We start from the raw sequence: 14,620 nt of genomic DNA on the forward strand, positions 1-14,620 counted from the left end.
TATCATTATTATTATTATTATTATTATTATTATTATTATTATTATTATTATTATTATTATTATTATTATTATCATTATTATTATTATTATCATTACAATTATTATGATCATTATCATTATCATTATCATTATCATTATCATTATCATCATCATCATCATCATCATCATCATCATCATCATCATCATCATCATCATCATCATCATCATCATCATCATCATCATCATCATCATCATCATTATCATTACAATCATTATGATCATTATTATTATCATTACAATTATTAATATCATTATCATTATCATTATTATCATTATCATCATTAATATTATTATTATCATTATTGCTATTACTATTATTATCATTATCATTATCATCATTATCATTAGCATTATCATTACTATTATCATTTCTATTATCATTACCATTATCAGTATCATTATCATCATTATCATTATCATTACTATTATCATTACTATTATCATTACCATTATCATTATTGCTATTATCATTATTATTATTATTGTTGTTGCTATTATCAATAGTAGTATTACTATCATTGTTATAGTTATTATTATCATTATTATTACCATCATCATCATTATTATTATTATTATTATTATTATTATTATTATTATTATTATTATTATTATCATTATTATTATTATTATTATTATTATTATTATTATTATTATTATTATTATTATTATTATTATTATTATCATCATCATTATTATTATTATTATAATTTTCATGGTTTTCAATATCATTACCACTATGATCATTATCATTACTCTCATTATTATTTCTGTTATCATAGTTATCATCATTACTACTATAGTTATTATCATTATTATCTATATTATGTTAATCATGCTCATAATTGTAATCACCATTATTATTATCAACATCATTGTCATATCACTATCGTTAGCACTACTGTCATTATCATCACTATCACCATTAATGTCATTGTTATCACCATTATCATTAGTAGTAATGGTGGAAGGAGTATTATCATTACCATTATTAATTGTCATTATCATTTACATTATCATTATTATCGGTATTATTCTTTCTGTGATTAGCAATGTTATCATTGTTGTTATTAATATAATCTTAAAAGTTATAATGGTTAATATAAGTGTTCTTTCATCATTATTATCATTATCATCATTATTCCTATCATTATTAGGAATGACATGAGATGTATTATTAATATCATTTCTGTTTCTGCTGTTGTTGTTGTTATTGTTGTTGTTTACAGTGTTTGCGGTTACTTTGGTATTCCTACTATCATCATCATTCTCTTCTTCCTCCTCTTCCTCTTCTTCCTCTTCCTCTTCCTTCTCCTTCTCCTCCTCCTCCTTCTCCTCCACCTCCACCACCTTCTCGTCCTCATCCTCCTTCTCCTCTTTCTTTTCCTCCTTCTCGTTCTCCTCCTCCTTCTGCTCCCCCTTCTTATCCTACTCCTTCACTTCTTCCTCATTCTACTTCTCCTCCTCCTCCTCCTCCTTCTCCATCCACTCCACCTCCTCATCCTCATCCTCATCCTCATCCTCCTCGCCCCCCGTTCCTCCTTCTCTTCTCTCCTCCTCGATCTTTCTTATCCTCATCCTTCTCCTCCTCATCCTCCTCCTTATCTTCTCCTCACAAGAAACCGACTTTCTTCCTCCTCCTCCACCACCTTTCCTAATCCTCCTCTTCTTCCCTCCTCCTCCTTCTCCATCTACTCCCTCCTCCACCTCCTTTCCTCCTCCTCCCTCCTCCTCTTCCACCACCACCTTCTCCATAATCCTCCTCCTCCTCCTTCTCCATCTACTCCTCCTCCACCTCCTCCCTTCTCCTCCTCCTCCTCCTCCATCCCCTCCTTCCTCCTCCTCCTCCTCCTCCACCACCTTTCCTAATCCTCCTCCTCCTCCTTCCCCATCTACTCTTCCTTCTCCATCTACTCCTTCTCCACCTCCTCCTCCTCCTCCTCCTCCTCCTCCTCCTCGACTCAAAAAGTAATCAAGGGAATCAAGACAGAATTAACTTGATTACCAATATGCAATTTTCCTGCATCAGACGTCATTAGCTTTTAATTAGAGAGAGAAATCAAAGTCGAAAATCCTTTTGTATTCTGTTTATTTTGTTATTTATTGATTTTTTTCTTCTTTTCTTTCTTCCTTCTTTTTTTTTTTTTTTTTTTTTTTTTTTTTTTTTTTTTTTTTGATTATATTTTCTTTTCGTGTATTCATTTTTTTCTCTCTGCCTTTCTTCTTCCTTTTCCTTTCACCTCTTCCTCCCTTCCTCTCCCTCCTTTTCTTTTCCTTCCTCTCCCTCCTTCCCTCCTTTCTCGCCTTCCCTCACCCTCTCACCCCCTTCCTCTCCCCCCTCCTTTCCCCTCTCTCCTCTTCCTCTCCACCCTCCCTCACCCTCTTCCTGTCTCACCCTTCCCTCTTCCTCTTCCTCCCCTCTCGCCCTTCCCTCCCCCCCTCACCCTCCCTCCCTCCCCCCCCCTTCTCCACCTTCTCCTTCCCCCCTCACCCTCCCTGTCTCACCCCCTCCCTCCCTCCCCTCCCCCTCCTCTCCCCTCCCCCCTCCTCTCCCCTCCCCCTTCTCCCCCTTCCCTCTCTCTTCTCCCTTCTCCTTCCCTTCCCTCTCCCTCCCTCCCTCCCTCCATCCCCTTCCCTCCCCTCCCTCCCTCCCCTCCCCCCACCCCCCTTCAATATCAAGCTACACACCGCACGCCCATAATCTTGCCTAATTGGTCCCGTCAAGAGAAGTCATTAGGACTGTCATTGGGACTGTCATTAGCGCATGACACTACCGGCTTGTGGGAATCTGTGCATGACTAAGTAAAGGCAAGGATCGGGTGTCGTCGCATGACAGCATGACGGCTGTGACATGCGTGTGAAGTGTGATTGTGGAGGTGTACATGCACTCGGGGTGGTGTGTGTGTGTGAGTGTGTGTGTGGGTTTGGTGTGTGTGTGTGTGTGAGTGTGAGTGTATGTGTGGTTTTGATGTGTGTGTGTGTGAGTGTGTGTGTGGGTTTGGTGTGTGTGTGTGAGTGTGTGTGTGGGTTTGGTGTGTGTGTGTGTGTGTGTGTGTGTGTGAGTGTGTGTGTGGTTTTGATGTATGTGTGTGTGTGTGAGTGTATGTGTGGTTTTGGTGTGTGTGTGTGTGTGAGTGTGAGTGTGTGTGTGATTTTGATGTGTGTGTGTGTGAGAGTGTATGTGTGTTTTGATGTGATGTGTGTGTGTGTGTGTGTGTGTGTGTGTGTGTGGTTTTGATGTGTGTGTGTGTGTGTGTGAGTGTATGTGTGGTTTTGATGTGTGTGTGTGTGTGAGTGTGAGTGTGTGTGTGGTTTTGATGTGTGTGTGTGTGTGTGTGTAAGTGTTCATGCATGTGTGCTTTTGATGTGTGTGTGTGTGTGTGTTCATGTATGTGTGGTTTTGATGTGTGTGTGTGTGTAAGTGTTCATATATGTGTGGTTTTGATGTGTATGTGTGTGTGTGAGTGTGAGTGTATGTGTGGTTTTGATGTGAGTGTAAGTGTGTGAGTGTTCATGTATGTGTGGTTTTGATGTGTGTGTAAGTGTTCATGTATGTGTGGTTTTGATGTGTGTGTAAGTGTTCATGTATGTGTGGTTTTTATGTGTGTGTAAGTGTTCATGTATGTGTGGTTTTGATGTGTGTGTGTAAGTGTTCATGTATGTGTGGTTTTGATGTGTGTGTGTGTAAGTGTTCATGTATGTGTGGTTTTGATGTGTGTGTAAGTGTTCATGTATGTGTGGTTTTGATGTGTGTGTGTGTGTGTGTGTAAGTGTTCATATATGTGTGGGTTTTGATGTGTGTGTGTGTGTAAGTGTTCATGTATGTGTGGTTTTGGTGTGTGTGTGTGTGTAAGTGTTCAGTGTATGTGTGATTTTGGTGTGTATGTGTGTGTGTGTGTGAGTGTTCATGTATGTGTGGTTTTGATGTGTGTGTGTGTGTGAGTGTTCATGTATGTGTGGTTTTGATGTGTGTGTGTGTGAGTGTTCATGTATGTGTGGTTTTGATGTGTGTGTGTGTGTGTGTGTGATGTGTGTAAGTGTTCATGTATGTGTGGTTTTGATGTGTGTGTGTGTGTGTGTTCATGTATGTGTAGTTTTGATGTGTGTGTGTGTGTGTGTGTAAGTGTTGATGTATGTGTGGTTTTGGTGTGTGTGTGTGTGTAAGTGTTCATGTATGTGTAGTTTTGATGTGTGTGTGTGTGTGTGTGTAAGTGTTCATGTATGTGTGGTTTTGATGTGTGTGTGTGTGTGTGTTCATGTATGTGTGGTTTTGATGTGTGTGTGTGTGTAAGTGTTCATGTATGTGTGATTTTGGTGTGTGTGTGTGTGTAAGTGTTCATGTATATGGTTTTTGATGTGTATGTGTAAGTGTTCATGTATGTGTGGTTTCCTGTGTGTGTGTGTGTTCATGTGTGTGTGGTTTTGATGTGTGTGTGAGTGTCTATGCATGTGTGGTTTTGGTGTGTGTGTGTGTGTTCATGTATGTGTGGTTTGATGTGTGTGTGTGTGTGTGTGTGTGTGTGTGTAAGTGTTTGTTCCAGTGTAGATGTGTGTGTGTGTGTGTGTGTAAGTGTTCATGTATGTGTATTTTTGATGTGTGTGTGTGTGTGAGTGTAAGTGTATGTGTGGTTTTGTGTGTGTGTTAAATTATGTATGTGTGGTTTTGATGTGTGTGTGTGTGTAAGTGTCCATGTGTGTGTGGTTTTGATGTGTGTGTAAGTGTTCATGTATGTGTGGTTTTAATGTGTGTGTGTGTGTAAGTGTCCATGTAAGTGTGGTTTTGGTGTGTGTGTTTGTAAGTGTTCATGTATGTGTGGTTTTGATGTGTGTGTGTGTGTAAGTGTTCATGTGTGTGTGGTTTTGATGTGTGTGTGTAAGTGTTCATGTATGTGTGGTTTTGATGTGTGTGTGTTCATGTATGTGTGGTTTTGTGTGTGGAAAGTCTATGTATGTGTGGTTTTGATGTGTGTGTGTTCATGTATGTGTGATTTTGATGTGTGTGTGTGTGTGTAAGTGTTCATGTGTGTGTGGTTTTGATGTGTGTGTAAGTGTTCATGTATGTGTGGTTTTGATGTGTGTGTGTGTGTAAGTGTTCATGTATGTGTGGTTTTGGTGTGTGTGTGTGTGAGTGTGTTCATGTATGTGTGGTTTTGATGTGTGTGTGTAAGTGTTCATGTGTGTGTGGTTTTGATGTGTGTGTAAGTGTTCATGTATGTGTGGTTTTGATGTGTGTGTGTGTGTAAGTGTACATGTATGTGTGGCTTTTGATGTGTGTGTGTGTGTGAGAGAGTGTTCAGGTATGTGTGGTTTTGATGTGTGTGTGTAAGTGTTCATGTATGTGTGGTTTTGATGTGTGTGTAAGTGTTCATGTATGTGTGGTTTTGATGTGTGTGTGTGTGTAAGTGTTCATGTATGTGTGGTTTTGATGTGTGTGTGTGTAAGTGTTCATGTATGTGTGGTTTTGGTGTGTATGTGTGTGTGTGTGAGTGTTCATGTATGTGTGGTTTTGATGTCTGTGTGTAAATAGAGACGAAATAAAATAACAAGTTTTGTTATATCACAAAATTTAAACCATAAAAAAAATATATATATATAACTGAAATTAGGAAAGTCTTTTGCATGAAAAAACATAAGTAAATAAGTAAAAAGTATATAAGTGGAAAAAGAAATAACGAATAAAATACATGAAAAGCATAAGTAAATATGTCAAAAATACATTTACCGAATAAAATGCAAGAAAAAAATGATAAATTAATATATAAGTACGTAAGTAAGTAAGTGAATAAGTAAATGAATATGAAATACATAAGAAAGTAAGATAATTTTGCATGCATATTGTCAGCATGAAATAGACGTAAGACCTTGAGCTCTCAATTGTCATTTTTTGCAACAGATATTATTGCAGAGTAATCTTGCATTGATGTCCTCTCATCCTTTTTTTTCTTTCTTTTTTTGCTTTATGTATTTTTTATGTATTTATGTATCTCTTTTTTTTTTTTTTTTTTTTTTTTGCTCTATTTATTTTGTTTTTTATGTAGTTTGTTTCTTTGTTTGTTTGTTTTTCGTTTCTATGAGTTAGTTTCTATCTATTTATAAGTCTGTTTGCTCTGTCTTGTTTGTCCACTTGTCTTTCCTTTCGATCAGTTAGTTTCTATCTATTTATGTCTATCTGTCTGTATGTCTATCCACCTGTCTGTCTATCTGTCTGTCTGTCTGTCTATCTATCCATCTAGTTACCTATCTATATATCTATTTATATATCTATCTATATCTCTCTCTATCTACCTGTCTGTCTTTCAGTCGTTCTATCTATCTCTGTGTATCTATTGATCTCTCTATCTATCCATCTATTTATCTATCTATATATGTATTTATATATCTATCTCTCTATCTACCTGTCTGTCTTTCAGTCGTTCTATCTATCTCTGTGTATCTATTGATCTGTCTATCTATCCATCTACTTATCTATCTATATATCTATTTATATATCTATCTATATCTCTATCTATCTGTCTGTCTTCTGTCTATCTATCTGTTCTTCAAACTATCCGTCTATCTATCTATCATGTTATATCTATCTTCCGTGTACGTGTATGTAAGTGTAAGTGCATGTCGGTATGTACGTGAGTGTGTGAGTTGCAATTAACGCTTGCATGTCTTTGGTGCCATTTCTGCGTTGAAGGCGCAACATTTCTGAAACCAGATTTAATTGCAGTTGCATTAATCAGGTATTTTCCACACATTTCGGCGTGCGTGTGAGAAAATTACGTTTTTTTTTATATAGAGGGAAAGAATTTAGGAATGTGTGCGTATTGTAGCTTCCTTTTTTTATTTAAACAGATAGACGTTTAGAGAAACAGACAGAGATGAACATAAGAGGGAGCATGCATGGAAAGAGACAGATTGAAACGAAGAAAGCGAGATAGAGACAATAACAAGCATAGGTACAAAAGGCAGACACATATTCAAATTATAATGAACCATAGCCCACACACACCGCAAGATTGTTAATAGTTATGACCTAAAGTTTCGGGTTCGCTTTATACAAAGGATCCCTGAACGGCATTGCGCGCCCGTCTTTTGTTTTCGCGCCAAAATCATTGTGTGTCGGAGAGGTTATACGTTTTCTCTTTGTCAGTCGTCGATTCCAATACTGACTGTCTTTGTCAACCTATTTCCTATGTTTTCTCTTTTTGGGGCGATTATGTTCGAGAATCTTGGTCCTTTGTTGATCCTTTTAGGGAGAAAAATAGGGGGAGAGAGAAGACTGCAAGGAAGATATGAAAAAAAAAAGATGGCGGACGGGGTGAAAATGCGAGGGATCCGAGTGATAAAGGATCGAGGTTTCGGCGGGAAACAAAAGGGTTAGATGCTTTCATACGCTTTCGGTTCAGATCAATTGGAATTTGCAAATAAATTAAACGTTTCTCTTGCCGGGAGTTGATTAGGTAACGGAATAAAGAGAATGCAGAATTCAATAGAGGAGAATAAAGGCTTTTTGTGTTATATACTGTTAGATATTCACCTGCGATTCTCACTATGCTGATGTGTATAAAGTAAACACTATTTCTGTTTCTCAAAAGATGTTTATCTTTCTTTCTTTGTCTGCCTGATAGCGTCTTTGTTCCTGTCTCTTTTTCTTCCTGTTTTATCTCTCTTTCTTCTTCTTGCACTTTTATTTCTCTCTCTCTCTCTCCTCCTTTCATTTTTCTCTCTCTCTATCTGTCTAGCTCTAGCTCTAGCTCTCTATCTCTATCTAACTGTCTGTCTGTTTATTTATCTCTATCTATCTATCTATCTATCTAATTACCTATCTATCTATTTACCTATCTATCTATCCATCTATCTATCTAACTACCCATCTATCTATCTACCTACCTTTCTATCTACCAACCTATCTACCTACCTACCTACCTACCTTTCTATCTACCAACCTATCTACCTACCTACCTACCTACCTTTCTATCTACCAACCTATCTACCAACCTATCTACCAACCTATCTACCTACCTACCTACCTACCTTTCTATCTATCTATCTCTATCGCCCCTTATCTATCCATATATCTCTCCGCATTCCCCTCAAGGCAGATACACATCACAGGTAAGTCACAGACAGCCATTGATTCATTAGCCACAGGTAAGCTCATTAGCATACAGTCCACCTCTTCTCTCGATCCACAGGTAATTTACAGACAGACATACCGGCTTTTATTAGAGGTTATTTAATTACACTTTTACCTTTCTCGTTGATTGATCCTGTGTATATGTTGTGGTTTTTTGACGTATTTATCCAGGAGTTGGATGTAGGGTAAAGTGGTGATTTATATGCATTTGTGATTTTAGTTTGGTTATGAGGGGAATTGCTGATGAAGATGTGGTCTATGTAAGCTTTCTTTTATGGTATGGGTAAGTGTTTTGTTCTCTGTCTCTCGCTTGCTCTCTCTCTCTGTCTCTTTCCTTCTCTCTCTCTCTCATTCTCTCACTCTCTCTTTCTCTCTTTCTCTCTTTCTCTCTTTCTCTCTCTCTCTCTCTCTCTCTCTCTCTCTCTCTCTTTCTTTGTTCTCTGTCTGTGTGTCTGTCCGTGTTCCTCCCTCCCCTCCCCCCCCTCTCTGTCTTCCTCTCTCTCTCTCTCTCTCTCTCTCTCTCTCTCTCTCTCTCTCTCTCTCTCTCTCTCTCTCTCTCTCTCTCTCTCTCTCTCTCTCTCTCTCTCTCTCTCTCTCTCTCGTCTCTGCTGCCTCTGTGTGTCTGTCTGTCTTCCCTCCCTCCCCCTCTCTCTCTCTCTCTCTCTTCCTCTCTCTCTCTCTCTCTCTCTCTCTCTCTCTCTCTCTCTCTCTCTCTCTCTCTCTCTCTCTCTCCCTCTCCCTCTCCCTCTCTCTCTCCTCTGCCCTCCCTCCTTCCCTCCCTCCCTCCTTCCCTCCCTCCCTCCTTCCCTCTCTCCCTGCTGCCCCGCCCCCCCTCTCTCTCCCTCTGCCCCCCTCCCTCTCTCTCTCTCTCTCTCTCTCTCTCTCTCTCTCTCTCTCTCTCTCTCCTCTCTCTCTCTCTCTCTCTCTCTCTCTCTCTCTCTCTCTCTCTCTCTCTCTCTCTCACCACAGATTAAACCCTCGCACAATGACGCCCACCGCGGCCCTTCTTAGAAGTGCCAAGCGAAGCCGCTTCCACGAGAATCTTATAGACTACCCGGGACAAGGTGGGTGGGGCGGGAGGAGGGGAGGGGGAGGGGGAGGGGACGAGAGGAGGGGGTCTAAGGGGGTGGGGGAGAGGGTGAAGAAGCCCCACGTCTTCTGCAGGAGTTTGATGAGTTCTCCGCCTTCGCTCCTTCTCCTTTCCTCCTGCTCCCTCCCCCTCCTTTTCCCTCCACCTCTCTCCCTCTCCTCCCCCTCTCCTCCCCCTCCTTTTCCTCTACCTCTCCTCTTCCCTCCCTCTCCTCCTCCCCTCCCTTTTCCTCTAGCCTCTCCTCTTCCCTCTCCCTCTCTCCCCCCCTCCTTTTCCTCTTCCTTCCCTCCTCATCTCTCCTTCCTCTTCCCTCCTCATCCTTCCTCTCTCTCCTCTCTTTCTCTCCCTCCTCCTACCTGTCTTCCCTCCCTCCTCTTCCTCCTCTGCCCCTTCCCCCTCCTCCCCCTCCTTCTTTTACCCTCCTACCCCTCTACACTAATATCCCCCTTCCCTTCCCTCCTCTCTCTCTCTCTCTCTTTCCCTTCTCTTTCCTTCCACTCCCTCCCTTTTTCTCCCTTCCTTCCCTCCTTGCCCTCCTCTCTTTTCCTCCTCCTTCCCTCCCTCCCTTCCTCCTTCCTTTCATCCTCTCCTTTCCTTCCTTCCTTCCCCTCTTCCTCCCTTCCTTTCCCTCTCACTCTCTTCCCCCTCCCCTCCTTCCCTCCCTTCCTTTTCCATCTTCCTTCTTCCCCTCTTCCCTCTTCCTCACCTTCCCTCCCTCCCTCTCAATCTCTTCCCTTTCTCCCCCCCTTTCCCAATTACCCCTTCGCTCTGAGCTCTCAATCCCTTATGTAAGTTTTTGGCTTCATAGACACGTGGCTTTCTCCAGGGGGGAGGGGGGGGGTCCTTGGGGGAGGTGGGGGAAGAGGCAGAGAAAAGGGTTAAGGAGGGAGCTCATTATGTGGGTTGGAAGAGAGAGAGAGAGAGGAGAAGGAGAGAGAAAGAGGGAGAGAGAGAGAGAGAGAGAGACAGAGAGAGAGAGAGAGAGAGAGAGAGAGAGAGAGAGAGAGAGAGAGAGAGAGAGAAAGAAAGAAAGAGTCGAGAGGGAGAGACACGAGAAATGAGAGGGAGAGAGAGAGAGAGATATAGGTAGACTGAAGATAAATAGAGAAATAGATAGGTAGATAGATAGATAAGTTGATAGATAGATAGACATATATATTATATATATATAGATAGGTAGGTAGGCAGACAGACAGACAGATAGATAGATAGATAGATAGACAAGATAGAAATAGAGGAATGAAAGAGATAGACAGACATGGACGAAGAAATATCAATAAGAAAAAGAATAATGAAAATAAAACAATAATGATAATAATAATATAACGAAATGAATAATGAATAGATCACGAAGAGGAGAAATATTGATAAGACAATAAATATTTATGGAAAAAGAAGAAACAAATGACAATAACTTAACGAAAAATGATTGCAAAAAAAAAAGAAGAAAAAACAGTCGAAAAACAAATTGATCACAAAAAAGGAAAAAAAAACGGATAAAAAACGGGACAAAAAAAAAACAAAAAAATTACACAGGGCGCAACAAGCAGGTGTTCAGTCAATCCCCTTTTATTTCGTCAGGGATCAGCACGCTTTTAAAAAATCAGATTTGTTTACGGTGGTTAACAGTATTGTCGTCAGCAATTGTCAGCATTTGCGCTCCTGCTTTGGTCCATTGAGGGTTTGTTTCATCTTCTCTTTGCTTTCTTTCTATTTATTTTTATTTTCTTTGGTTTCTTCCTCTTTTTCTTATTCTTTTTCTTCTTTTTATTTTTTTCTTCGTTTTCTCTTATTCTCCTTTCTTTTCTTTAATTTTCTTTTCTTTTTTTCTTTTTCTTCTTTTTTTTCTATTTTTCCTCATCCTTCTTCTACTTCTTAATCTATTATTGATACAATAATTCCTTCGTTTTCTTTTTGTCTTATTTTATTTCGTCGTTCTCATCTTCCTCTTCTTCGTTGTCGTCTTATTCATCGTCTTCCTCTTCCTCTTCTTCTTTTCTTTATTTTCTTCCTCCTTTGCAGTGTCTATTTGTATAAATGAAAACAATGTGTGATATGTTGAATGTTTTTTTTTGTGTTTTTTTTAATGATTATTAAATGTGTACTGTATCTGTTTATGCATGTATGTATGTGTGTGTGAGAGTCTGCGTACGTGTGTGTTTGTGTGTGTGCGTGTAAACCTTGTGTACGTGTATGTATATGTGTGTATGTGTGTCAGAGAGAGAGACTTACATATATATATATATATATATATATATATATATATATATATATATATATATATATATATATATGTGTGTGTGTGTGTGTGTGTGTGTGTGTGTGTGTGTGTGTGTGTGTTTTTTTTTTTTTTTCTTTTCTTTTTTTTCTTTTTTTTTTTTTAGAAATCCAAATAGTTCAGGACATCAGAGGAGAAAATATTTAAAAAGAAACAAAGAAAAAAAAATCGGAAATTTAATTTAAAAAATAATTAAAAAAGGAAAAAATAAATAACGTCTACTACAACCCTCAAAATACGTATTATCAATCACCCAAAGATGATGAATAAAGTTATTCTATAAAGAAAGAAAAAAGCGAAAAAAACAAAAAAATATTAAGATATAAAAATTCATTAAAGAAGGACCAAAAGTCTTTCAAAATCCGGAGAGAAAGAGGGAGAGAGAGAGAAAAAAAAAGAATAATTCAAAGACGAAGCGACAATAAATCACGCCATTTTAAGCGGACGATCGCTAAGTTCCCAGCAAAAACCGCTAAGTTTTCTTTTTAGCGAAAATGCGCTCGCTTACCCCCGAAGCCCTCCAGCCTGTACTCTTTTCTCTGCCTCCTTCCCTCCAGCATCGCCCCTCCTCTCCTCTGCCCTCCTTTCGTCTCCTTTCCTCTCTCCCTCCTTCCCTCCAGCATCGCCTCTCCTCTCCTCTGCCCTCCTCTCCTCTCTCCTTCCTTCCCTCCCGCATCGCCCCTCCTCTGCCCTCCTCTCCCCTCCTCTCCTCTCTCCTTCCTTCCCTCCCGCATCGCCCCTCCTCTGCCCTCCTCCTCTCGCCTCCTCTCCTCGCTCCTTCCTTCCCTCCAAGCATCGCCCCTTCTCTGCCCTCCTCTCCCCTCCTCTCCTCTCTCCTTCCTTCCCTCCCGCATCGCCTCTCCTCTGCCCTCCTCTCGCCTCCTCTCCTCTCTCCTTCTTTCCTTCCAGCACCTCCCCTCCTCCTTTCCCCTTCCTTTCCTTTCCTCTCCCTCCTTCCATCCTTCACTCCATCGTCTCTCCCCTCCTTCACTCCATTCTCTCCCCCGCTCCTCTCCCCTCCCCCCACCCCCTCCTCTCTCCCTCCTCTTCCCCTCCTTTCTCCAGCCTCTCTCCCTCCTTCCCACCTTCCCTCCTTGGCCTTCCCCCCAGCCCACCCCCTCCCACCCTTCCTTCCCACCGGCCCCCCTCAACCCCTTCCCCCAGCCCCCCCCTCAACCCCTTCCCCCAGCCCCCCCCCCTTACCCCTTCCCCCAGCCCCACCCCACCCTTCCCCCTCCTTCCCCTCTTAATCTCGCGATGTAGTTAGGCTATAAACTAATTGAAGCAAATTCAACCGCCACACATGACAAAAGTGGTCGTGTAAAAGAATGCTTCGATTCACTCGCTCGTTCCTGCCCGCTCGGGGTTAAAAAAATAAAAAAAAAATGAAAAAAAAAAAATGAAAAAAAAAATGGGGTGGGGGTGTGGGGTGGGGGGGCGGGGTGAGGCGGCGAGAGCTATTCAAAACTACAGGAGGGGGAGGGTAGGGAGGGATGGATGGAAGGGGGGAAGGAGGGAGGGAGGGAAAGGGAGAAATTTTGAAAGATTTTCCCGCCGTGTCGGAGCGGTGGGGGGAGGGGCAGGGGGAGAAGGAGAAGAGAAAGTAGGGAGCGGAGGTCAAAAAAAAAAAAAAAAAAAGGAAAAGAGAGAGAGAGAGAGAGAAGAAAGGAAGGAAGGAAGGAGGGTTGAGAAAAAAAAAAATTGCCCAAAAATTTGTAACTCCGGAAAATTTCTCTCTTCTAATCAGAAGTGTGTTTCTGAAACCTTTGTCGACTCGTGTGCCTTCAGGGGAGGGACCTGGGGCGGGGGAAGGGGGGGGGAGGGGGAGAAGAAGAAGGAACGGGAGAGAGAGAGAGTGAGAGAGAAAAAAAAGAGAGGGAGAGAGAGAGGAAGAGAGTGAGAGAGAAGGGAAGTAGAGGGAGAGAGAGAGAAAGAGAAGGGAGGGGGAGAGAGAGAGGGGGGGGAGATGAAGAGAGTGAGAGAAAAAAAGGGAGGGAGAGACAGAGAGAGAGAGAAGGGAAGAAGAGAGAGAGAGATGGAGAGAGTGACAATGAGAGAGAGAGAGAGAGAGATGGAAAGAGAAGTTAAGAGAGAGAGAGAGAGAAAGCGAAAGAACCACCATCAGAGAAAGAGAAAACAAAACAAAGAAACGAAAAACAAGAGAACGCCAAGGAGAGAAAATAACACGCAATAAACAGAACCCGAAAAGAAAAACAAAGAAAAAAGAAGAAGAGAACTCACGAATAAGGGAAGTAAAGAAAAATACCCCCTCCCTCCTCTCCCTTCTCTCCCCTCCCCTCCCCTCCCCTTCTCTCCCCTCCCCTCCCCTCCCCTTCTCTCCCCTCCTCTCCCTCCTCTCCCCCCCCTCCTCTCCGCTCCTCTCTTCTCCGCTCCCCTCCTCCTCTCCCCTCCCCTCCTCCTCTCCTCTCCCCTTCTCTCCCCTCCTCTCCCCTTCTCTCCCCTCCTCTCCGTCCCCCTTCCCCCCCAAAAAAAAACGGAAAACAGAAGGGCAAAACAGAGAGAGAAAGAGTGAGAAAACAGTCCTCCGAGCGGTGACTCCGGGCGTTGGGGAAATCAAAGAAATTTTTCTTTCTCTCTCTCTTTCTCTCTCTCTTTCTCTTTCTCTTTCTCTCTCCTTTTTTCCAAAATAGAAAGGAGAATTTTTTTTTTTTTTTTTTTTTTTTTTTTTTTTTTTACTACGTGGGGGTGTTTATTTCTCTCTTTTTTTTCCTTTTTTCAAACCCTGGATTTCTGCCATGAGGAGTTGGAGTGCAACAGGCACTAGTTGCAGAGAGAGGGTGGAAGGGATTGCAATTTGGCAAAGCTGTTCTTGGTAACTGAATTATTATCTTTGTTCTATTGTCGTTTTTTTATCTGTTTCATTTCTATTTTGTTTTCGTTTTTTATCTGTTTTGTCTTTATTTTATTTCTTCATTTTTTATCTTTATCTTATTTTCGTTTTTTATCTATTTTATCTTTATTTTATTTTCGCTTTATTTATTTTATCTTTATTTTATTGTCGTTTTTCATCTATTTTATCTTTATTTTATTTTCGTTTTTATTTATTTTATCTTTATTTTATTGTCGTGTT

This window comes from Penaeus vannamei, chromosome 5, assembly GCF_042767895.1.
Source record: "Penaeus vannamei isolate JL-2024 chromosome 5, ASM4276789v1, whole genome shotgun sequence".
Lineage (NCBI taxonomy): Eukaryota > Metazoa > Arthropoda > Malacostraca > Decapoda > Penaeidae > Penaeus > Penaeus vannamei.